Raw genomic sequence first — 24,999 nt, 5'->3', positions numbered from 1 at the left:
GGTGAAACATAGACACATATTTCAGTAACATCTGAGTATAATGCGTATTGAAATTTAGTAGGACAAATTTTATGCGCAGCAATTTCAGAGGTGTATTTAAAGTTTGACGCTTAGCATTCCATATAAACTTTAAGCGTAAACGTCTATAGATGTAAAACACAACACAGCCATTAACACATAAACTCAACACACGTAGATGATAAAATTGCCAACCTAAGTATATATGTATGTATAATAAGCTAAAGCATCGAATTCTGTCCTTTAACATATCCGTAGGCAGGAAATATGTTTGTGAAACCTTTTCTTTCACACTATAAACCAAGCAATTATGCAGTATTTTGTTTCATTGCGGCAGACTAGGCATATTGCAGGGGACAGCAGGACATTATAATCACACACTTCTCTTTAGAGATTTCATACCCGATAAAGCGAGCTTTTAAAAATCACGAAGGCCAATTTTGCTCCAATCATATTAAGCTTTTTCAAAAACAAACACCTTTAAAACTTTATAGTCCAAGACCTCAGAGCCGTCAGACGTTACTTACTATCTAACAAACAAAATGTGTCGGAAAACTTACTGTTGGCTTGTACTATGAACGCATGCACACCCGCTACTTTGGACCCTGGACTAATTTCCCGGTACAGGCCGCTTAAGGTGCGTAGAAATATCGCTAACTTTACTTATAGTATCAGTGCTTATTTTTGTTTATATAGCAAATAATATCATCAGAAATTGAAAACTAGTATTGCCAGACACTTTCCGTGGGCGGTTATATCGGCCAGACGCTTCAAAGTCAATTTCGGAGGAAAATCCATATTCGAATTTTTTCTATGACAAATGTATAAAAAACTTTTACTTTTAGTTACCTACTTTGCAGTTTTTAGCCTTCGTCATCGTCGTCGTAATCAATTGATAAGTCCTCATTCATCCAACCTTGGTATTGGAAATAACAATTGCCAGTCTCTGCATCAGCATCATACCTGTTTAGGAACTATTCATTATATACACCTAAATAGTAGCAGATGCCACACAAGTCAGTATATGCATCAGGGTCATGCCAATTAACACAATAGTCAGCCTCTGTGCCAAATTTATACCAGCCCCCAAATTTCAGCTTTAATATTAGCAAAAGCAATTGACATTGTAGAAAAACGAGGTTTGAAGTTTGGAAATAATAAAACACGTCTTTTCGTTTCAGCTTTCATATTCACCCGTAACATAACCCCAAAGTTGTTCAGATTCCAGATATGCACGCACAAGAAATTTCTATGTTGCGTAGTTGTCCCTTCCTCTTAACTTTTCAATGGTGTTTAAAAAGTTATTTGCCGCCATCTTCCCTAGTTTTCGTAATAAAAAAAAATGCTGAAATCTATATATTAATACGCTAACAAAATTTCCGTACAATCAATTGACAGGCCGTTTCGCATACTTAGCATACGTAAAATCATATAAAAGTTATGTGAATCGATTCGTATTGATCAGCTGCAGTGCATAGGCATATTTTTGTTAACAAATATTACTCTATTTGTTTATAATTAATAGAAAAAGTTTTTTGTAAATTCGAAAATCTGTGCAACTGTCGAAATTGCCATCTGTAGGACGCATTATGTTCACAAACCCCCCTGAGTACATAGCTCCAAATGCTCAATTGTCGCGACGCTCAAATGTTTCATCTCTACATATTTAATTTAATTTAATTTATTTATTATTACGGCTGTTTAGGCCTAAAACTTAAACTACTAAGTATCTATAATTCATTATTATATCACTTATTTCTATTGAGTATGCTGTTGGAATGCCATGTGATTCCGATCAGCATATTTACTGGCGTGACAAACGGACGAGTCTGGGAGCCAGTCATTTAAGGAAGGTTGGAAAGGACGCGTTTCCAAACCTCCAGTGCTCCCAGCTTAAGGCAACAAAATTTGGAACTTATATTTTTCAATTATATTTGTATTTGTCTCCGATCAACACAGCTAAACATGTCTTTGGTCGTTGGAAATTGAAAATAACGTGTACCCAATCACCCCTCAACTTTGTTTAGTAAAGACGCTGTCGGAATGCATAGGTAATAGATCCGCGCCTGAGCCCACGAAATTTTAGTAAATCAATTAGAATGTTAGCTGAGTAGTTTGGCTTTTGACTGCAGCGTAGCACACATATATATGTACAGCTGTACTTATATAAAACAAACTAGCGTCTTTATCGAAAATAAAGTGATAACTTTACATAGCAATCTGAAGAATAATGCATATGGCTGCCGATTTTGTAACATAACCACATGAGATAGTGCGCCAAACAAAATTATTTAATAGGATATACAAAAAATTTTATAATGAATTAAGATATTCGTCTAAAGAGTCGCATGTAGAACTTACAATTTGCACATTACCTGCGAAGGTCAGTAGATGTAATTCGCCTCCCTCAGGGCGTGTGTCTTTTTGGACTGACACTACTCCTAAAAAAGAGTCAAATAACAGCCTATATATACACTTTAATATGGCCATAATATTATAGATTATATCACGTTAACACTAATAACTATATTAGAATTCCAATTTATTATAAGAGTAGTACCAGTAATTAACTCGATATAAATATGAAAGATTGGATATCTGGCGCTTTATCATTAAAACAAGCACTGTTGTCATATTCCCCCTTATCCGTCATGTACGTGACTTATTGTATCTGCTTAGCCCATTACTTAGTTATAACACGTTACTACAGATATGTTCTTTCCATTACCTCCTAAAATTTTACACTTTCCGGCCTTACCACAAAAGAAAGAAATGTTAAATTGAATAAAAGAGTCAATTTTGAACTCCATTTACATATATTTCAAATGTTTTCAATTGTATAGCCGCTGAGCTTGCCAAAGAAAATACACCCAAATTTCAGGATTTCATAATGAAATATCAAATTTCCCGGGATCGCAAAACTCTAAAACACTGGTATGCTTTCTTTTCATTTCCTGCTGCTCCCGCTTTCTGATACTAAAAAGACGCTAAAATTCAATATCGTATGTATGTCGTTACAGTCGTAATTTTCGCTTACAATCATTTTATCCCACATGCTCAACTAGGCAAACATAACTATAATCGACACAAAAATAGTCCCCAAGTATAGGGCACCTTATAGTGTAAGGCTTATTAAGTTCAATCAAAATGCTTAGAATTTTGGACCTAAAATTTTTCGGAAGTTTAAATTTGAGTAAAATACCTTGCTTTTTTGTTCCTGATTGAGGATATCGGTGAAAAAATACATCCAAGACACCTTTAAGATCATTGCATCGAAATGTACATTAAATCAAGGGCATACATCAATTCACATATAATGGAATTTTCTGACATTAATTTGCAAAAGAATGTATTTTATCAAATTTGTCAGAGCTTTCAAATTAGTGCTAGATTCATCTCGGTAAAAAGTAATATAAAACAAGTAAGGGTGCCTAAGTTCGGGTGTAGCCGAACATTATATACTCAGCATAAGCTTCAATTGCACAGTTCATTTCACATAAATTACTTTTCTGCATAACACGTGGCACCGCCCATTTAAAAAAAAAATCTCTTACAATACTTACTATGATTTGGTAATTCTTCTTCGAGTTATGGCTCCCGAACCAGAAAATTGCTTAGTCATAAAAGAGGCGGTCCTAAGAGAAACTCGGCCTAAATCTCTTCGAAGGTAAGTCGCGCCAAGTATTTATTATTTTTAAGGTCATATTTAAGGATATTTATTTTAAACTAATGAACTTGTTAAGAAGCTATTACATAACAGGATACCTGTTGTTGTTAATTTAAGAACACTCTCCGAAAGTTTACAATTGTGTAACGGATACTGGCAGTTCTTTTGTGAATATTTATACGGCACGCTTCGATGCTAGCATGCTGTAGGCAAGAACAATTCACCACCGCACCTTCGGCTCTATTGGCTGCCACTCAGTAATCCCTATTGCTATAATAGATAATACATGGTGCATATGTTCGTTGTTAATATGACTTACTTACTTACTTAATTGGCGCTTAACCGTCTAAAGGGTTATGGCCGTCCAACAAGGCGCGCCAGTCGCTCCTTCGCTCCGCCAACCGCCGCCAATTGGTCACAACAAGGGAGTTTAAGTTAAGTTTTCCACTTGGTCCTTCCAACGAAGTGGGGGCCGCCCTCTACCTCTGCTTCCATAGGCGGGTTCCGATAGAAACACTTTCTTGGCCGGAGCATCGTCTGTCATTCGCATAACATGGCCTAGCCAGCGCAGCCGCTGCGGTTTAATTCGACTGCCTACATAATTTTTGCTGGGTATATCTCAAATTTGAAGGTTCAAAGTGCCATTGAAGCCATTTGGGTTGTCCGCCGTCTTAACCATTTTATTGGCAACTTTCAGTGCATGCCATTACACTTTTGCAATTGGCGTTTTCTTAGCTTAAAGCTCTCTCTCTTCTCCTAACACAATTCTCCATCAGCAAAACTTTTGGTTAAACAATTTTTATACCCAAATTAGATGGATGATTAAAAGCCCACTACATTTGTAAAATAAAATTAATCCAATTAAATTACTATCTGATTCACCGATATGCATACAAGCACAAACTCATGCCAAAGTGAGGTTCTAAAAACATATAAGCTTATCGTGTGAGATGAGTGCACCATGGCTCATAAACAGTCCCTGGAAGCTTTATACCGAACTTTTGAGGAATTGAGGGGTAATTAGCATCCCTTATTTTTGTAATTTTTAATTTTTTTATAAAATCCAATCCATTAAGCCTTCAGGAGGAATATGCTTTATATAAATTTGAGTACCATGAATTTTTCAAATTTTCAAATTCAAGCCTCTATCTGTTAAATTAAGGAAAATATTACAAAAAACCCTCTTTTCTGAAAAAATCAGTTGTATGGGGGTAATAGCTATAGTGGGTAGGTCCGGTCGGATCTGACAAACGGACACCCAAATATATCCGCTCACCTAATTTCAAAAGATATCTCAAAACTTGAGGAACTAATTTGCGTTGAAACAGACAGACGGACATGGCTAAATAGACTCAGATCGGCATCCGGAACATATCGTTATACTTATTTCATGAAAGGTATAAAAATAAAATTTTTTTAAAAAATACCCCGTTGCCAATAATGTTCTATCCTACCAGAACTCACCCAGCCTTGCTAGTTTTGTTTCGATTTCTTTTTCAAAGATTTTGAATTGCCTCGTTTCCACAATCTCTTTGAACAATTGTTTATTATTATTAGGCCTATAAGCACTGCGACCTTTGTGTAGATCCATTGTGCATATTTGGCGGTCACAGTAGGTTCTTGGTCCATGTGCAACGGTTCATTTGCGCTTTTTGCCAACAAAAATTTCTTACGGCTACTGTCCGTTTTCTTGTCTTTCAGTAGTTCTTTAACATTTAAGACATTTCCTCGATAATTGATAAGACAAAGAAAATTGTGCAAATAGCACTAAATATACCGGAGAAGGAAAATAATATCGATAAATTTCTATGGACATTCATAGGGCTTGCTAGTATGTGTACAGGCATTTATGTACATACATAGAAAAGAAAAAGTATTCATGTATTTTGTTCATAAGCAATGACAGACAAATGTTGAAGAATGGCACAGGATATCACATATATGTATATGATGCCCTTAGCTATGCAATATTGATGTCCTTCTGAAGGGCAAACTACCGGTCAGTGGTGCTAACCAATCACAAGTGTCTTCCAACCATAACCATGAGCATGTTTATTTGGTTAGGTATGATTGTGATAGAATTTGATATCTATGTATGTATATGGAGTTGAGCTCGAGTTAACACCGAACTCGATTTAATGGACGTCAGTCAGGATTGCACATGCCGATAAGGATAAAGATTGCACAGTAATTGTGATGTTACTGCTGCTGGTGGCGTTGAGGACAAACAAGTGACCGTTACAAATGACAATGAAATTCAAATTTCAAATAATGATGCATACACGAACATATTTTGTAAAAACATTCAACACCCCACTTTTGGCTCTCGTTTTACCTATTCTATACCAGTAAAAGTGCATCACAGACGTATGTATATACATATGTTTACTAAGAAACTATGCAAATATGCCTGCATACATAAACATTTATTTACATACCCATGACAGATTTATCTTCACTCCTGTCAATTTGCAATTTTTGCCATATCCAATTGAGTTTTTGCTCCCGCGACTGGAATTTCTGTTAGTTGTTGCTTCGTTCAATTATTCTTGCATGAGAGAATAAACTATGTTTGAGCCATTACTATAATGCGTATCGTATGTATGTATGTATGTAAAATTAGTAACATAAATATACATATGTGTAGCACAGTAGGATTATAATGTGGCTACCTGTGTGATGCAGGTGCCAATATATTCTAAAGGTTCATATAGTACCATTTGAGCTTGATTGTGTGCTATGATATGTCCAATTTGCTGGTGTTGCAGCTGTGTTTTCTAAAACTCTAGTATGAAGTGTTGTTGCATATCTAGTATAACTGTAAGTGTGTGTTGTCACTGGTGAGGACCTGCTCTTGTCAATCGGTGCCACAGCCATTGTCACCATATCACATCATTAACGATTTATGCAAATTGAAATGAATACCACATGGCATTGCTGGATGATTTCCACTTTGTGTATGAAGTTGGCAAAACTCACTAGACATTATGCATGCATTTTATAAGAATATCGAAAGTATATAAGCTAATTTCTCCCAGAAGGTAAGTAATTCGGTATTTTAGTTTAATCTAAAGCTGCGTCAGATTATAGGGAGGTGATGGTTACACATATCTACATAACGAAGGGCAATATGCCGAAGCAAAACAACTAAGACACGACTTAAGCCTTACTTATGGCAAATTCCAGGACTTATATATTTTTTTTGCATGCCATTCATACATTTGACACGTTATACGATGAGTGGGTGTTTCGGAAGATTGCACCCGGGTGTGAATGCCGTGCTACGCTATCAGGCTAGCACTATGAAAGCAAATTGTCAAGTCCACAGGTTGCTCTATATTACAAAAATATTTATGTACTTATTTTGATTTGTGTCCTCGATGCAAATCTTGAAGGGACATACTGCGGTTGCTGATCTACTAACTAGAGCGTGATCAACGAATTGCCGAGAAGAAGCTATACCTTGCGACATCAGAACTGGTAAATCTACTATTGACCAGATCTTCCTCTCTCTTCCCTTCTCATTATCGTTCCCGCCTCTTTTTTAGTTCAATTTTCATCCTCTTCTTTTTCTTCTCTTCCCATCTCCGATCTCAACGAGGTAAAAAACATTCGCTACATTAAGGAAGGAGGTACTTGGGAAATTCGAACTAAATTTTGAGTCTTGCAAGCGGCGAACCCCTCCTTGCAGGAGGTAGGAAGGAAGAGGAATAAAGAGAAGTACGAAGACAAACTTAAGGAAAGGTAGAGAAAGAGGAAGTGGGAAAAGGAGAGAGGTCAGTCAGTTCGCACATCATAAATTATTTATAGGACATAGTTAGATTGCAGTTTATTTATATATGAAACAAAGATATGGACATGATCATGATGCAATAAACCAGACAGGTGAAGTTAATATTACCAAATGGAGTCGCATTTGACAATAGTCGCCCTCATAAATTAAAGTGTTGCTTCTTGACTTGTCTGCAGCATTAATTTTTTCAGTACCATACAAAATTATTATTGCCTTGCTGAAATGTGAAGTAACATGCAGGAAAGTTACGCCCGCGCTCCTTTTTCCCTTTTGTGGGAGAGGAAAGGGAAAAGTTTTAGTCAATGGAACTGAATGGCTGGATCTTCAGAGTATCACATTGTCCACAACTGATGAATATGGAAACATACTGCTGACGTCAACGAGATGATTGGCGAGCTGGGGCAAAGTCATGAATTAGCGGTTGAGTATCTGGGAAGCTTGTAATACGAAAACTTGGAATTGACGATATAGGTCCCAAGACCTAACATTTATCTATGTAAACTAAGCGGTAGGCTCATTGAGCAGAAAGAGGTGGCTGGTGTAAAAATATATTTCGGCAGAGGATTTACAGCAACGATGCTTCAACAAATATAGAGTTTATGGATTTACCTGATTGTAAAAAAAACATTTTGGCTTATCAGAACTTTATTTTAAACAGTCTATCTAACCCTGGAAACGTTTAGCTAAGTATGATCAACACGAAAGACATTGTTCTGACTTTCTCTATTTATCCACCTGCTTCTCCTCTGTCAAACCTTCTTCCTCTTTTATTTCCTCTTCCCTCTGCATTTTCTAGTTAACCTTAATCGGATTCATCTTTCTTTTGTTCTCGTTACTCTTCCGACTTCCCATCACTTACCTCTACTTTTTCCAATTTTCTCTGTTTTCACTTCTTTTTTCTTTCGTGTCCTCGTTTTCAATGTAGAGATATATCAAGTTTGGCTTTCTTGCGAGAATTTACCTACTTACTACTTTAAAATGCATGACCGGATTATGAGGGCTGTCAAATTTTTATCGTTGTACTTCACCTGTTTCTTTTTTTTTTTTGTCATGGCTGTGATAATAACATTATATCTTTAAGAAGTTTTTGAAGTTTCATATTATTGAAAATTTCTCAAAAATTTAATTGTGTGTCATAGCCAAGTGGTAGAGAACTGACAAATGATTCGGGTTCGCACCCGCTTTACCTCATGGAAAAGTTTCAGAATTAGTATAACTTTCATTAAAAAGAAATTGCACATTAAGTAATGTCGGAATTGCAATAGACTTCATTATAAGCACTCCGTTTGCAGTCAATCTGATCTCAATAAATTTAGGGACGGAATGAAATGGTATGATTGCATCAACAATCACTCGGCAATAATTTAGATTTTGGTTACATCATATGCAATTCTGTTGGTGTGCCCATATATGTATGAACACTATAAAATTTTAGGAGAAAATATAGCGAATAAATTTTTCTTAAATTGCATCAATCAGTTATGTGTCAAGGGGAAATATTCCTAATAATTTGAAAAAATAATTTGGATTTTTAATAGATATTTTAAGTATGTGGTTAATAATTGTGGAGATAATAACATTATTTCTTACTTATGCCTGCCCTCAAATTCCAACCTTTGCTAACATTACTCCATCGCCAAAAATATCTTAAACAGTATTAAGTGCGCAGAAAAGTATGCAACATTTATTACCATGTGTTCGTAAGAAATAACCGCCTTAGTCTTATATAAAAGTATGGGAGCTAGGCTGTCATTCCTAGTGGCCAATTTATACTATTTTATATATTTTTGGCGATGGAGTAATGTTAGAAAAGGTTTGAATGTGGGGACTGGTTTATAGTCTAAAACCAAGACAATAGTAGATTTGTTACAAATCTTTTAAATGGTATCATGTTATTTATGTTTCTTATATTTAATATGTAAAATTCTTATCCCTACATACGCTAAGGCTAAAACTCTATTTCCAAAAATATCTAAAACAGTTTACAGTGTGCAGAAAAGTTTATAATATTTAGTACCATGTAGACATAAGGAATAACCCCATAAGTCCTATGTAAAACTACAAGAGTTCGGCTGTTATTCCTTGTGATTATATGGTATTAAATGTTGCATACTTTTTCGTGCACTTAATACTATTTTAACTATTTTTGGCAATGGCGTTTTAGCCATGGCGAAGATTGGAATGGCTGGCTCATGTGCTCTCTGCCGCTTTTAAATCTATATTGTGTTTTATTAAGTTGATTTTAACATTATATGGGACCAGCCCCCATATTCCAACCTTCGATAACGCTAAAACTCCATTGCCAAATATGCCTAAAACAGTATCAAGTGCTCGGGAAAATATGCAACCATTAATACCTTGGGGTCACACGGAATAACAATCTAATTTGTGTACTGTACATAGGCTATTATTCTTTAAGAATATATGGTACTAAACGTTGCGCACTTGATAATGTTTCAGGTATTTTTGGCGATAATGTTTTAGCGTTAGCGAAGTTTGGAATTTGGGGGCTGAATAGTTTGAAGAGCTGAATATTTGCGTATATCAAGCATGTTGACATATGGATTGGATTCGTTATTTGTACGTGGAAGTGCAAAAACAGTGTTCATTAATTTCTTTAGAAGCCTTTGTAATTCGCTTAATCTTGCTTCTAATCATCTATTCCAAATTTAGTTTAGATAATTAGGTTATGTTAGGTGGTAGCTGCCCTGATAAGGACAGCTCACTTGGAAAACACGAAGGTCCGTTGTGATACCACATACACCAAAAATAACGGTGACTTAGATCTTTTATAGAATCATTGGGTAACAACGATAAAACTCCGATTGATAGCGATCTCAACTTTGGATAAATCCTCGGGAGATCCAAGTGAGTCGCGGTCGAAATACTTTCGCCTAGTTCAACAACCTTGGGCATAAATACGCGCCTGAGCAGGTATATATAATTCAGTATGGCCGTAAGGTCGTTTTTGTTATTGGAACTTGTTAACAACATACATTTTTTTAGTTACGAATTGTATACCTGAAATTCATTTTAATAATTTGAGTAGATATATAAAGCTATCCATCATACAATGCACATTATCATTCGTCTTTTGGAGATTAAGGAACTAACCATTCTGTTTACTTAAATAAAGTGAATAGTATTTTTAAATATAGTTCACAGATTAATATTTAGTCAGATACACTCGAAGCCAATTCTAATATGTATCTAGAAAACTCGAAACTATTTGCGGTGTTTAAATCTACAAAGTCAAGACGGGACTTCGCTGAGGCTATTATGAGAGAGTTAGCGAGTGAAACAAGCATTAAAGAAAAGGAAGGCCTGGAAGAAAAAATTGGTTTACAATACATTATGATAGAAATAAAATAGAAGGACGTCTATCGTAACAATTCAAAATTTCTAAGTAAGCATGAAAAGTGGCTAGTTGACAAAACTTTTTTGGACGAAGAAAGGCCTAGTACGTCAACCAATCCAACTAGAGGGAGACCAACAAAACCCATAGAAGAGTGTTCTACCTACACAAGGAAAAGGTAGCTGTCTGATACCACAAAAGCTATGGCCACGACTCCTCTTTCAGAAGCACTGGCTATTAAATATATAAAAGACGAAGAAAACGTGAAGTCTCATATAACAGAAGCAGTTGCGGTAGCGAGTCAAGTGCGACTGACGAGGATCAAAAACAGCTTTCCCACACCACCAAAGGCGCTACCTAGGAAATACACTCCCGAAGAAGCTTTGGCGCTGTTTGTAGATAACGGTTTAACGAAGAAAAAATATATTATATTGCGTAAGTCATTATTGCAACGTAATGCCAATATTTTACCTGGATACAAAAAAATTACTCAAGCCAAGAAAGAAGCAGTTCCTCTAAGTCCCAAAATAACCGAATTATTAGCTGAAATTGAGCTACAAAACCTAATGGATCATACGTCTACACGACTTCTTCAAAGTTTTACTGAAGAAAAGTTGAAATCACTACCAAAGGAGCTAGCATTGATAACTAAGTGGGGCTGTGATGGATATCAGGACAAAGCGCATATAAACAAAGAATAAATGTAGACGATAAAACAATTATAGATAGTAATATGTTTACGGCTTCTATTTTTCCATTACGACTAAAAGATGAAGCTTCAGAATATTGGAAAAATCCACGTCTGTCATCAACTATATTGTGCCGCCCGATATTATTTAAATACGAGAAGGAGTCTTGAAAATCTTGATGATTCAATAACTGACGAACTAAATTATGAGAATGGAATATCTCCCTTGCATGCTAGGATAAGATGTTTGGAATTTGTTTTGAAGCTGGCTTATACACTACCACAACAGGGAGAAGTTTTCGACGACAATACAACATGTAAGGAGAAACAAAACAGAAGAAAAAAAATAATTCAGGATGCATTCTATAAAGAGATTGGCCTTAGAGTTGACTGTCCAAAGAATGGATACGGAAATACAAATGATGGTAACTCCTCAAGAAGATTTTTTGAAAACGATGAAGTGACTGCTCGCATAACAGGAGTTGATAGAGATATTGTGAAAAGATTGGGAGTAATTTTAAATATTTTAAACTGCCATGAACCAGTTAATGGACCCAAATTTGGAGAATATGCATCTAAAACTACAGATTTGCTGCATCAAAAGTAACCTGAAAAGAAACTTACACCAACGGTACATAAAATTTTAGCGCATGGAAAAGATTTAATAGAGTACCAGTGCTTACCATTAGGAGAATTGTCTGAAGAAGCTCAAGAATCTAAGAACAAGGACTACAAAAGATATAGATGTATGAACACCTGCAAAGTATCACGAGTTAGACAAAACGAAGACTTTTTAACATGTTAGCTATCTCTTCTGATCCATTCATATCATCTATGATGTATGTAAGAACACAAAAAGATCTTACAGATGCGTATAGCTCAGAAATGGTTCCAGTGACGATGACTATGTTAAGATAAAATAAGTTTCTCACTTCTTATCACAACAATGAAAAAGAGATTTACTAATCAATTTTGTTACTTTACTGAAAAATAAGATATCTATTTATTTCAAAAAAAAGAATTTATTTAGTAATTTATAAATATATACTTTTCGTTATTGCATTTCTCTAAAGTTTATCAAATTTATTTTAAAGCTTAGTCATTTCGCCTTCAAACGAGTATTAAATTTTTATAGAAATCAATACGTCTATCGAGTTTGGTACAAATTGTTAAAGCGGTTACTAAGCTCAAACTTTTTAGCATAAATGGGCAGTGCCACTCCCCTTTTCCAAAATTCGTTGGCTGTTTAATCTTTATCTCAAATAAAATTTCATTGAACCACTTTCAATAACTTTTAGTTATTAATAAAATACATATTTGGCTTGTAAATTAAAAAAAAAAAAACATGTAAAATTTTACGATAAATTTTGAAGCGCCTTGTTTTTGTGGCACCAAAAACGGACATTTGAGTTTTATAAGATTATTGCCATTTAAAAGAAACAATACGTCTATCGATTTTGGTAGTTATTGATTACGTGACTACTTAGATACAACTTTTTATCATAAGTGGGCAGCGCCACGCTATCTTATCAAAATCATTAGTTTATCTTATTTAATGCTTAAATACGTCATTATAAGACAAATCTCATTTTATTTTTTTTTATTTTTTACTAAAAACATTTTGTTTTTGCATTTTTCTAAAAATGTTCGACTTTGACGAATTTTTTGAAGCACCCTGTATATGTGAGCTTTCACATAATAAAACTACAAATAATTAGCTTTCATCTGCATTTTAAATTTTTAAAATATCTTCATTGGTTCAAAAGTTATGATTTTTGCAAAGAAAAAACTCAAAAGGCGTCACTGTGCGACGGTTAGAAAATAATTTTCGTCCTGTGGAGTATAGAAGGAAATAAACAGATATATATGGGGTATTCCATCCCATTTCGACCAATTTTGAACCCGACCCCTTTAGAATTGGCTGAAAGTTTTTCTTCTTTTTCTAGCTTACGAAAGACGTTTTTCAGAATTGTTTCAAAATTTTTCATCCAACTCAAAAAAATGTATGAATTTAAAAAAAACACCGTTTTTGTTTTCAAAACGCTATAGCTTTTTCAAAAATTTACCGTTTGGGATCTTTTTTTTAATTTGTTTTTAAATGTACTTTTCGGAAAAAATGTAAAAAAATGTTTAGTTTTTTTTTCACTTAAATAACAAAAAAAAAATAATCGGCTCACTTCGGGATTAGTGGGGATGATTGCAGAATTGATTGAAGTTTTTTATGAGAAAAAAAAAATGGCGAAATTCGAAAAATCTCGAAAAACTGAAAAATTACAAAAAAAAAAAAACTTTAAACATTTTTTTGTATTTTTTCCGAAAAGTAGGTACATTTAAAAACAAATTTAAAAAAAAAAGATCCCAAATGATCAATTTTTGAAAAAGTTATAGCATTTTGATAAAAACACCGTTTTTTTTTTAAATTCATAACTTATTTTGAGTTGGACACCGTTTTTGTTTTCAAAATGCTATAATTTTTTCAAAAATTTACCGTTTGGGATCTTTTTTTTTTTTGAATGTACTTTTCGGAATACAAAAAAAATTTTAAAGTTTTTTTTTCAATTAAATAACAAAAAAAATTTTAAAGTTTTTTTTTCAATTAAATAACAAAAAAAAAATAATCGGCCCACTCCGGGATTAGTGGGGATGATTGCAGAATTGATTGAAGTTTTTTATGAGAAAAAAAATGGCATAATTCGAAAAATCTCGAAAAACTGAAAAATCAGAAAAAAAAACTTTAAAAATTTTTTTGAATTTTTTCCGAAAAGCACATTTAAAAACAAATTTAAAAAAAAAAAGATCCCAAACGGACAATTTTTGAAAAAGTTATAGCATTTTGAAAACTAAAACGGTGTTTTTTTAAAAATTCATAACTTTTTTTGAGTTGGATGAAAAAATTTTAAAAAATTCTGAAAAACGTCTTTCGTAAGCTAGAAAAAGAAGAAACACTTTCAGCCAATTCTAAAGGGTCGGGTTCAAAATTGGTCGAAGTGGGATGGAATACCCCATATATACACACACAAAGCATATTTATACAAATGAATGCACTTCTGTATTTCCCAACTCGGATATATTATTATTATGTTTTTTTTTTTTTGATAGAATTCCACATAACCGCATTTATCCAATGGGAGTCATTGCGTTTACACCAGTGTCACAAACGAATAAATGAAAATTTAAAAATTTTCTGGGAAAAAGGCAATGAACTGTTTGGTGTTTCTTTTGAAAATTATACGTATGTCTCTTAGATGTCGTCGATTGCACATGGAGAGCAATAACAGTGAATGTCGGCAACAAATTAGCAACAAAATGCATATAAATACGTGTATATTAAATGCAACATTCTTCTGCTTCGTTTCCGCCAAATTGCATTTTACTACAGTGTAGGTGCTTTTTGTTGTTGTTATGTGTGCGAAATGTTGTTGTTGGATGGGCGAAATGTGAGTATTTGGTCTTTAGCTACCTGATGTTCTTCTCCAAATGATATACTTGAACTAGCAGTATAATATTTGCACTAGGGTGGTCCTTATAAAGCAAATAAACGTTTAAATTAAATTTTTAGATTCCTAATGCCCAAAATCATCAATACTATAGTTGGCGATGTCACCTTCTTATAAATTTTGGCTCTGATAAGAAAATGGTTAAGTGGTGTCGCACAGTGGCTAAAGTTAAGATTTTAATATATTCAGCCTCCATAGGGTAACCTGAGCTTAGATCCCTCTACAACACACCGAATATCCTGCGTTCACACCCAGGGCCAAGCAATATAAAAAATTTAGGAACAAAATTTTCAATTCGAAAAAAGATTTATTAGCGGGTTCGCACACTGTTGCGAAGATAGATATTTTTATAAAAATTTGATAAACGAAGAGGAATACATCCATTTAGGCTACTCATAAAGAACTGAAACGGGTTCGCTTAAACAATACTCGAAAAATCTCTCGGCAGGCATTGATTTTTTGATTTATTTGAGGATTGCGTCTGATCCAGTTAATCTAAGTACCAGGAAGTAATCTGCAAAAAACAAGCTATAACACCAGATATTCAAGAATATATTTTACCAGACGACTCAGATGAGTAAAACTTTTCGCCATAATATGTGTGTGATAATTTTTGAATCTCAAGCCATTCCGATAGTGAAGGCGTCTGATGTATGTATATTTATACGTATTAATGTTAAATAACTCTATAATACATAATTATGTTTTCGGTGTTTAATATGAAATGTTTTAATTTTGTATAAGCTTGCCACAAAGGTCAAAATTTAATTTAAATGTATTAATGGTATTGTTAAATTTCTTGTCATACCCTGCCAACCAACGCTACCCAGTTTTTGCCATTTTCAACTCGAATTTCAATACCATCTCATATTTTTCTGAAAAATACCAACCCCACCACACTTTTGTGGATTTTCCAAAATTCCTACGCGCCTAAAAGTATGTGGATTATAATTATAAAAAAAATCCTAAAATAAATAGACAGCTGTCATCAAAAAATTGATATTTACGCAATTTCGCAGAAATGGAAATATTTCTGCATTTTCTTTAAAAAAGTGGCACCTTTTGACTGCAAATATTGGTAAGTACATTTGCAACACTTATTTATTGGTTTTTAGATAAAACAACAATTTGTTTTTCTAGAGAATGGCTAGATGGGACTCTGAAAGTTGCGTCAAACACATGCGCTTCAGCATGGTTGCATAAAAACGGGGTATCAGCGGAATGAGCTGGGTGCTTTTGATTCATCCTGGCCGTGTTATTTACATAGTAACTTTGTACAGCAACCGCAGAGAAAGAAACAAATTGGCGAGAATCTTTAAAAGTGGAAAGAACACAGCTTGGTAACATTGCTTCTGGTCACTGATGTTTGAGGGCCGTTACCTTGTAAAGCGGTCAAAGAATGCAAAAGTTTGGTTGTATATTGAATCTTGGGTCGCTGATGTAGGAGCGCCATTTGGCGAAACAAGCAAACTGCCAGGTAGAACGTCTTTTCCCCTGTCTCGAGTTAAAATACGTGTTAAGGTTGACAAAGTCAGACGGCGGGCCAACAGATGCGCACACAAGCATAAATACAGCGCGCCCCAGTTACCATCACCGCCAAAGAGGTTGAAGATGCCATCGTTCATGCTAAACCATTTAAAGCAGTAGGCCCAGGCGGCATTGTCATGCCGATGCTTAAAAACCCAAGCAAAGAGGGATTTAATAATCTAGCGCATGTCTTCAACTTGTTCCTGTCCACCTTCGTCATCCTCGAAAGATTCCGGCAACGAAAATGTGGACCCGGCGATGTTTCAGAATACAGGTCTCACATTAACATCATTTAATTTATGTAATTTTGCTTCATTTCCATATACATACATATGTAGTTTAATTGAATTCTATTTTTTTTTTTTTTTTTCATTTTATTCCGCTTTTTTTATACTCAGTTGAGCAGACCTCACAGAGTATATTAACTTTGATTGGATAACGGTTGGTTGTACAGGTATAAAGGAATCGATATAGAAATAGATTTTCATATATCAAAATCATCAGTATCGAAAAAAAATTGATTGAGCCATGTCCGTCCGTCCGTCTGTCCATTAACACAATAACTTGAGTAAATTTTGAGGTATCTTGATGAAATTTGGTATGTATGTTCCTGGGCACTCATCTCAGATCGCTATTTAAAAGGAACGATATTGGACTATAACCACGCCCACTGTTTCGATATGGAAAATTTCGAAAAACCGAAAAAGTGCGATAATTCATTACCAAAGACGGATAAAGCGACGAAACTAGGTAGGTGAATTGAACTTATGACGCAGAATAGAAAATTTGTAAAATTTTGGACAATGGGCGTGGCACCGCCCACTTTTAAAAGAAAGTAATTTAGAAGTTTTGCAAACTGTAATTTGGCAGTCGTTGAAGATATCATGATGAAATTTGGCAGGAACGTTACTGCTATTATTATATGTATGCTTAATAAAAATTTGCTTAATCGGAGAACGAACACGCACGCCCACTTTAAAAAAAAAATATTTTAAGTCAAATTTTAACAAAAAATTTAATATCTTTACAGTATATAACTAATTATGTCAACATTCATCTCCAGTAATGATATGGTGCAACAAAATACAAAAATAAAAGAAAATTTCAAAATGGGCTACGCCCTTTTTCATTTAATTTGTCTAGGATACTTTTAATGCCACAAGTCGAACAAAAATATACAAATTCTTGTGAAATTTGTTAGGGGCTTAGATTCTAGGACGATAACAGTTTTCTGTGAAAAAGGGCGAAAACGGTTGAAGCCACGCCCCGTTTTTATACACAGTCGACCGTCTGTCCTTCCGCTCGGCCGTTAACACGATAACTTGAACACAAATAGATATATCTTTACTAAACTCAGTTCACGTAATTATCTGAACCCACTTTGTATTGGTATAAAAAATGGCCGAAATCCGACTATGACCACGTCCACTTTTTCGATATCGAAAATTACGAAAAATGAAAAAAATGCCATAATTCTATACCAAATACGAAAAAAGGGATGAAACATGGTAATTGGATTAGTTTATGACGCAACATAGATCTTTAGAAAAAAACTTTGCAAAATGGGTGTGACACCTACCATATTAAGTAGAAGAAAATTAAAAAGTTCTGCAGGGCGAAATCAAAAGCCCTTGGAATCTTGGCAGGAATACTGTTCGTGGTATTACATATATAAATAAATTAGCGATACCGAACAGATGATATTCTGGGTCACCCTGGTCCACATTTTGGACAATATCTCGAAAACTCCTTCCCATATACAACTACCACCACTCCCTTTTAAAATACTCATTAACACCTTTCATTTGATACCCATATCGTACAAACAAATTCCAGAGTCACCCCTGGTCCACTTTTATGGCGATATTTCGAAAAGGCGTCCACCTATAGAACTGAGGCCCACGCCCTTTTAAAATACTCATTAACACCTTTCATTTGATACCGATATCTTACAAACGAATTCTAGAGTCGCCCCTGGTCCACCTTTATGGCGATATCTAGAAAAGGCGTCCACCTATAGAACTATGGCCCACTCCCTTTTAAAATTCTCTTTAATACCTTCCATTCGATACCCATGTCACACAAACACATTCCAGGTTTACCCTAGGTTCATTTTCTTACATGGTGATTCTCCCTTATTTTGTCTCCATAGCTCTCAGCTGAGTATGTAATGTTCGGTTACACCCGAACTTAGCCTTCCTTACTTGTTTTTATTTCGTTTCAGCTCATTTCATTCCATTTCCTTTCATTTAATTTAATTTAATTTCATTTCATTCCATTTCACTTAAATTAATTTCATTTCTTTAATTTAACTTAAATTTGTTCCGTTTCATTTCTTTGCATTTAATTTTAGTTTTTTTCACTTCATTTCATTTTACTTGATTTAGTTCCTTTTATTTTCATTTCCATATCATTTAATTTTTTTGTTAATTTCATTTCATATAATTTCATATCATTTCGTTTTATTTCTTTTCATTCCCATATGATATATGGTTTTAATTTCATTTTATATCATTCCGTTTCATTTCATATTTTTTAGTTGTTTGTGTTTCTTTCCCATATCATTTCATTTTATTCTATTTCATTTCACTCAATTTCTTTTCATTTCGCCCTACTTAGTTTCATATTATTTCGTTTTATTTAAATTCGTTTCAATAAATTTCGTTTGATTTCATTTCGTTTCACTCAATTTCAATTCTTTTCACTCAATTTCATTTTGTTTCATTCAATTTTATTTAATCACGTTTAATTTAAATTATATTTTATTTTATTTATTTTTTTAATTTTATTTCATTTGATTTTATTTTATTCTAATTTATTTTATTTTATTTCATTTTGTTTCGTTTTACTTCATACCCATTTCATTTAATTTCATTCCACTTGATTTCGTTTGGTTTTATATTATTTCATTCATTCCATTCATTCACTTCATTTTATTTATTTTTTTTTTTTCATTTCATTGTATTTCATATCGTTTCATATTTCATTTCATTCCATTTCATTTTATTTTATAATATTTTTTTTTTTGAAAATATTTGGCGATTCTGCTGGCTCAAGGTCTCTTTAAATAAAATGTCCAATAGTATTTTTTTTTTGTTTTATTGTGTACAATTTTATTTGATTTTACTCTATTTTTATTTTATTTTAATCTATTTTTATTTTATTTTATTTTAATTTATCTTGTTTTGTTTTATTTTATTTTACTTTATTTTATTTTGTTTTATTTTATTTTATTTTATTTTGTATTATTTTATTTTCTTTATTCTATTTCATCTCATTTTATTCCATTTCATTTCATTTAATTTCTATACTTTTAGCTGCATTGAATCTTGTTTCGTTTACTTTTACCACTTATATTACTTCATTTAATTTAATTTTGTTGCATCTCATTTCGTAACATTTTTTGTTCATTTTGTTGTATTTCATTTCATTGCATTTCATTTCGTTTTATTTTACTTAATTCCATGTCATTTCATTTTATCTTATTTAATTTCAATTAATTTCTTTCATTTCATATAGTTTCGTATCATTTCGTTTTATTTATTTTAATTTCCATATGATATATATGTTTTTCGTTTCATTTTATATCATTCCGTCTCATTTCATATAGTTTAATTTTTGTTTCTTTTCCACATCACTTAAATTTTCATTCCGTCTAATTTCATATAGTTTCATATTTTTTGGTTTCAGTTCATTTTTTCTGTTTCATTTTATTTCTTTCCGTTTCATTTTATTTTGTTTCATCTCACTTCATTCCATTTTATTTCATTGAATTTATTTTCCTTTAGTTCAATCCACTCTAATTTTGGTATGCCAATTCACTTTATTTAATTTTATTCCATTTTCTTTAGTTTCATCCCAACTTATTTTTTTTTTACTTTATTTCATTTTATTTTATTTTTATTTATTCACTTTAATGAATTTTTCTTTTATTTTTTAATTTTATTTTGTTTTGTTTCATTTTACTTTAATTAAAATTTTTTATTAAAAATGTAAATTATATAAAATTTATATGAAATTTGTAAATTAAAAAAGAATTAATAAAATGTATGGAATATTTGTTGGGAATTTTTTGTACATAAAAAATTTTGAGCATTTTTATTCGGCATGTGGAATTTTTGGGTATTAGGAAAACGGATTTGGATATTTTAAAGGACGGTCTGGCAACACTACACATTGACATTCAAAGCTGTCATTGAAACCTAAAAGTATGCAGTCGTTTCCGACTAACAGCTCACACGTACACGAAATATCCCATTTCACCATGGATAAAATCCGCTCACTGCCTATACAAAATTATCCACTTTTTTAACCACTTTTTTACTCGTGCATTATCCAGTTTTTTACGCAGTTTTGGGTGGCAGGGTATGCTTCGGAACCAAAATGCTAAATACAAACACAAAAAAGTAATGTTTTCCTAATTAATGTTTTATTTGCAATCAAGGGTAGGATAAACGTTAATAGCATACATATTGAAGCTGAATAAGAACGTGAATAAGACTTCGTAAAAGAAATAAGTAATAAAATGAACATAATGTAAATTCAAACACGAACTATATACGTATTTGACGTTTGTTGATATTTTGTCAGCCGGGTCGTGCTTGATGGACTATGTAGAGCAGCTGATGATAGTTGACATGGTTAGAAAATACACGCGTAGATGTCGCTGATGTTTTTAGCTTCTACGCTTCTGATTTATTGGACTGTAAACCCGAAACCAAAAACAAAGTATGGGAAAGTTTTTGATACTGTTTTCCTCCTTTTTTTACCTCTATAATGTAATGTGCGAAAAAAGCCATATTGGATATATCTTCAAATTGAAACAGGAACATGAAAGAGAAGAGAAAACAGGAAATGAGAAGATAAAGTAGAGAAGTTGGATGGAAGTCGGAAAAGTAAACAGAACAAGAGGAAGATTGAGACTGAGAGTTAAAGTAAGAATAAGGGTAATGATCTATGACAAAGTAGTAATAATAGAATAAGGATAAGGTTAAGAGTAATAGTGAGAGTTAGACTTGGTTAAGGGTAAGAGCGGGAATAGTAAGAGGAAAAGCGTACAGTCTTACGGAAGAATGAAAGGGATAAAGGAATCGATTGAAGTGATTATGGTAAACTAGAAAATGCAGAAGGGAGAGGAAATAAGATGAGAAGAGAGTTAAACAGAGAATAGGCAGGTGGATAGGTAGAGAAAGTCATAACAATGTCTTTAGGGTTTCATCATACGGCTGGGAGTATATTATGTTTGTCTAAACGTTTCCAGGGCTAGCCAGAGCTGTTTAAAATAAAGTTCTGATAAACCAAATTTTTTTTTTTTTTTTTTTTTTGTTATCAGGCAAATCTATTAGCTCTCATTTGTTGAAGCATCGTCGATATTAAACCTGTGCCGCTATATAGTTTTACATCAGCCACCGTGTTGGGAACTGGGAACGTATACCGCCATTCCCGAGTTTTCGTATTACAAGCCTCCTAGATATTCATCAGCTACTTCATGATATTATTCCAGGTCGTCAATTATCTCATTTACGTCAGCAGTAAGTTCCCATATTCCTTTGTTGTGGACAATGTGATACTCTGAAAATCCTCCGATTTATCCTGGACGCACCTCGGATTAATCGCCTTTTTGCAGGGTAAACATAAACGCGTGTCAGCACATGCAAATAATGAATAAATACCTAAATAGGGAAAGCAATACGCAAGTAACGGGATACAAAACAAATTTGTTTACGGGTTACTGTATACAACGCCACATACATAATCATACATACTAACATCCAATCCTCAACTAGCTCAGCATCATATAACTGGGCAGAACTCCAGCGCTTTAGTGACAGGTATTTTCATGAATCGTAAGTTCTTGCATGCAACCACTGTGAAACCAACGAGCCTTGGATGTGCCACAAATCGCCATAAGTATATGCATACAATTCTGCAAAACGTTGTTGTGATAAAGGAGAATTCAATGCGAATTCAAATTAGAGAGAAAAATAGTAGTGGCAAAGTGGTGTCGAAGGCATTGTGGGTTGAGTAACGTAAACAGTTACACGCTTGAAAATCTAGATTCGCACACTTGTAGCCAAAATGCTTTATTCCCCGCCTTGATGGAAGTAAAGCAATGCATTTAGATAACTTCAACATTATGTTGGAGCAACAATAGTGAAAGCAAAGTAACAAGGCTTAAATATGTACAGCACAGTAGTGATTAACTGAAGACCCAAAATTGGAGAACCGTGTCCAAATTAAGTGATTTGTATGAGATGTAATAGAAGATGTGAATAGACCTTTTCTATGGTTTACCAGATTCTCCACCAATAGCATGGGAAGCCCGCTTGACATTTATTTCCTGATTCGATTTATGCTTCAACAATATCAATGTAAAACTCTTTTGAGTTGTGATTGGTTTTGAGTGCAATATATCTAAGGACTTTAGAAAATTAAATGAGTGAAAGTTGAGATATCTCTCGAATCCGAACCCGGATATGCTTGCCAAATCCAGCAGATCCGGGTCTTAAAATAAATAGTCCTAACTGCACACATGGAAGTGATATATGTATTCTTATAACATAGGTGATATATAAAAGCGAAACAAGCGTAATCAACATGCAAATCTACAAAAGCGCCGTGTGAAAAATATTGTTTACAAACATAGAATTATTCTGGGAATTTCTTTTTTTTTATCATCAATCCCCGAAACTTCGGAAGCTGCTGCGGGTTATTTGCCCGGTACACTAGCCCTACTGATTGATTACCTTCACCTTGAAAACCGTCAGTCAAACAAATTGAATTCCTATTTTCTCGGACAAATTTTTTTTGGTTCTGTAAAACGTACGCATATAAATATATATTTAGCATTATTTTTAAGCCTAAAGACCGATCTTATAAATTTGTATTTATTAAGTACGAGTCTGTAAAAATTTATTTTTGAAGTAGAAAATATATTTGATCGTAATCCAACTCACTTATATGGCCTACTTAACTGTTCCTACAGGGATCTAACCTGTTTCTAAACTAGCGTTAGCGGAATAATAACCGCCAAGGGCCCCTATGAAGTGGCAACTGCTACTCACAACAACAATAATAGCAACAGCTTAGATAAAAGCACTTATTTTTCCTAACAACAACAACGAATAATGCACTTATATGAAACCAAATGAGAAGGTGATAATGAAAATATAAACATTGTAAAACGCATTCATTTTCATACGCACTCAAAGTTGTAAATATTTGATCCTTTTAGTATGATGATTACAAATATTAAAACCAAATCAGTTATTAAATAAAGAATTTCGGAACTTTTTTGGCGGTTTCATTACCATATCGTTCTACATATAAATTAAATACTAACGTGACGTAATGGCACTGTGCTGGACTAACAAACCAATAGTCTCCGAATAAAATTACGGGAACTTACATAAAAAATGTTTAGAAAATTGTTGTATACGTGGTCGCCCCTCGGCAGTAATTTAGGAAGTTCTTCGAGTGTATATCCTCTCGGCAAATCTTTCTACCCTAAATTTGTAGGAAAAATTATAAAAGCAGGACACCACAAATTGGATGAGAAGAGATCGGTCTGAATAACATCGAGGGTATATCGCGGTAAGTTATTATTATTATAAAGTACGGGTTACCGAGCTTTGCTTGGCCCTTTTAATATAATGTAATACGTTCTTGAAGTTTTAAACTAAGTGCAATGCAATATTCTTATTACATTAGCTTCGGTGTATCAATGCATTGGTGCATTTTTTTTCTTAAGTTAAAGTGCTGCCACATCAAGCAATTGACCCACTGCTTATTTTCTACACATTCTGAACTTATGCCTTGGACATCAAATAAAAGTAATATAAAATCAATATTAGTATTAGTTCATTGAATGTCTTATATTCGCACTGGACCGTGATTTCACATCATAAAAATTAAGATATACCAATTTCCTCACAATTTTACGAAATCGTACTGAAACAATAGCTGCCGAAAACATGAGAGTATGCTGCTGAATATACCTCTAGAAAGTTTTGTTCGATACGAATAACTATAAGTATTTAGAGGGGTGACATAAGGTCAACGGCCGTAACGTCAATTAACTTTATGAGCACTTCAAATGACCACAAAGTCAATTGAAGCTATGACATACGAAATGGTCACAACGGCAAATTTTAAAGGGTCACAATGTCAACGATATTGATATTATGGCCATCTTGCTTTTCGAAATGTTCGTAAGGTAAACTTTTTTCCCCCAAGTAGTCATACTGTCAATTATTTGGTTTCGCATCTCCACGTATTAAAATGTTAGGAACTGTTGAATTACAGTAACGTTTTATTGTTTCACTTTATAAACATGTCCCGTCGAATAAAGAGAAATCGCGCGATTCTTAATTCTAAATTTTCGGTTCCAGTTTCGTTTAAGTGCCACAGTGGTTTAAAAGCTGGCTGGAGAGGACTCCTTTAAAATACGAAGAA

General features: G+C 33.6%; 1 protein-coding gene across 1 annotated transcript in view; it reads left to right on the top strand.

Annotated features, from left to right (window-relative positions):
* Nucleotides 1-555: 555 nt before the first annotated feature.
* The window catches only part of Mmp2 (Matrix metalloproteinase 2), a 199,448-nt gene continuing 175,004 nt past the window's right edge, over nt 556-24,999 (top strand). The window contains exon 1 of the mRNA XM_067772834.1: nt 556-655. The gene's annotated coding sequence lies outside the window, so the exon portion shown is untranslated. The remainder of the gene's footprint in view (nt 656-24,999) is intronic.

The sequence above is a fragment of the Eurosta solidaginis genome, chromosome 3, assembly GCF_040869045.1.
Source record: "Eurosta solidaginis isolate ZX-2024a chromosome 3, ASM4086904v1, whole genome shotgun sequence".
In the NCBI taxonomy this organism is placed as follows: domain Eukaryota; kingdom Metazoa; phylum Arthropoda; class Insecta; order Diptera; family Tephritidae; genus Eurosta; species Eurosta solidaginis.
This window is presented reverse-complemented; position numbering and strand designations above follow the sequence as displayed.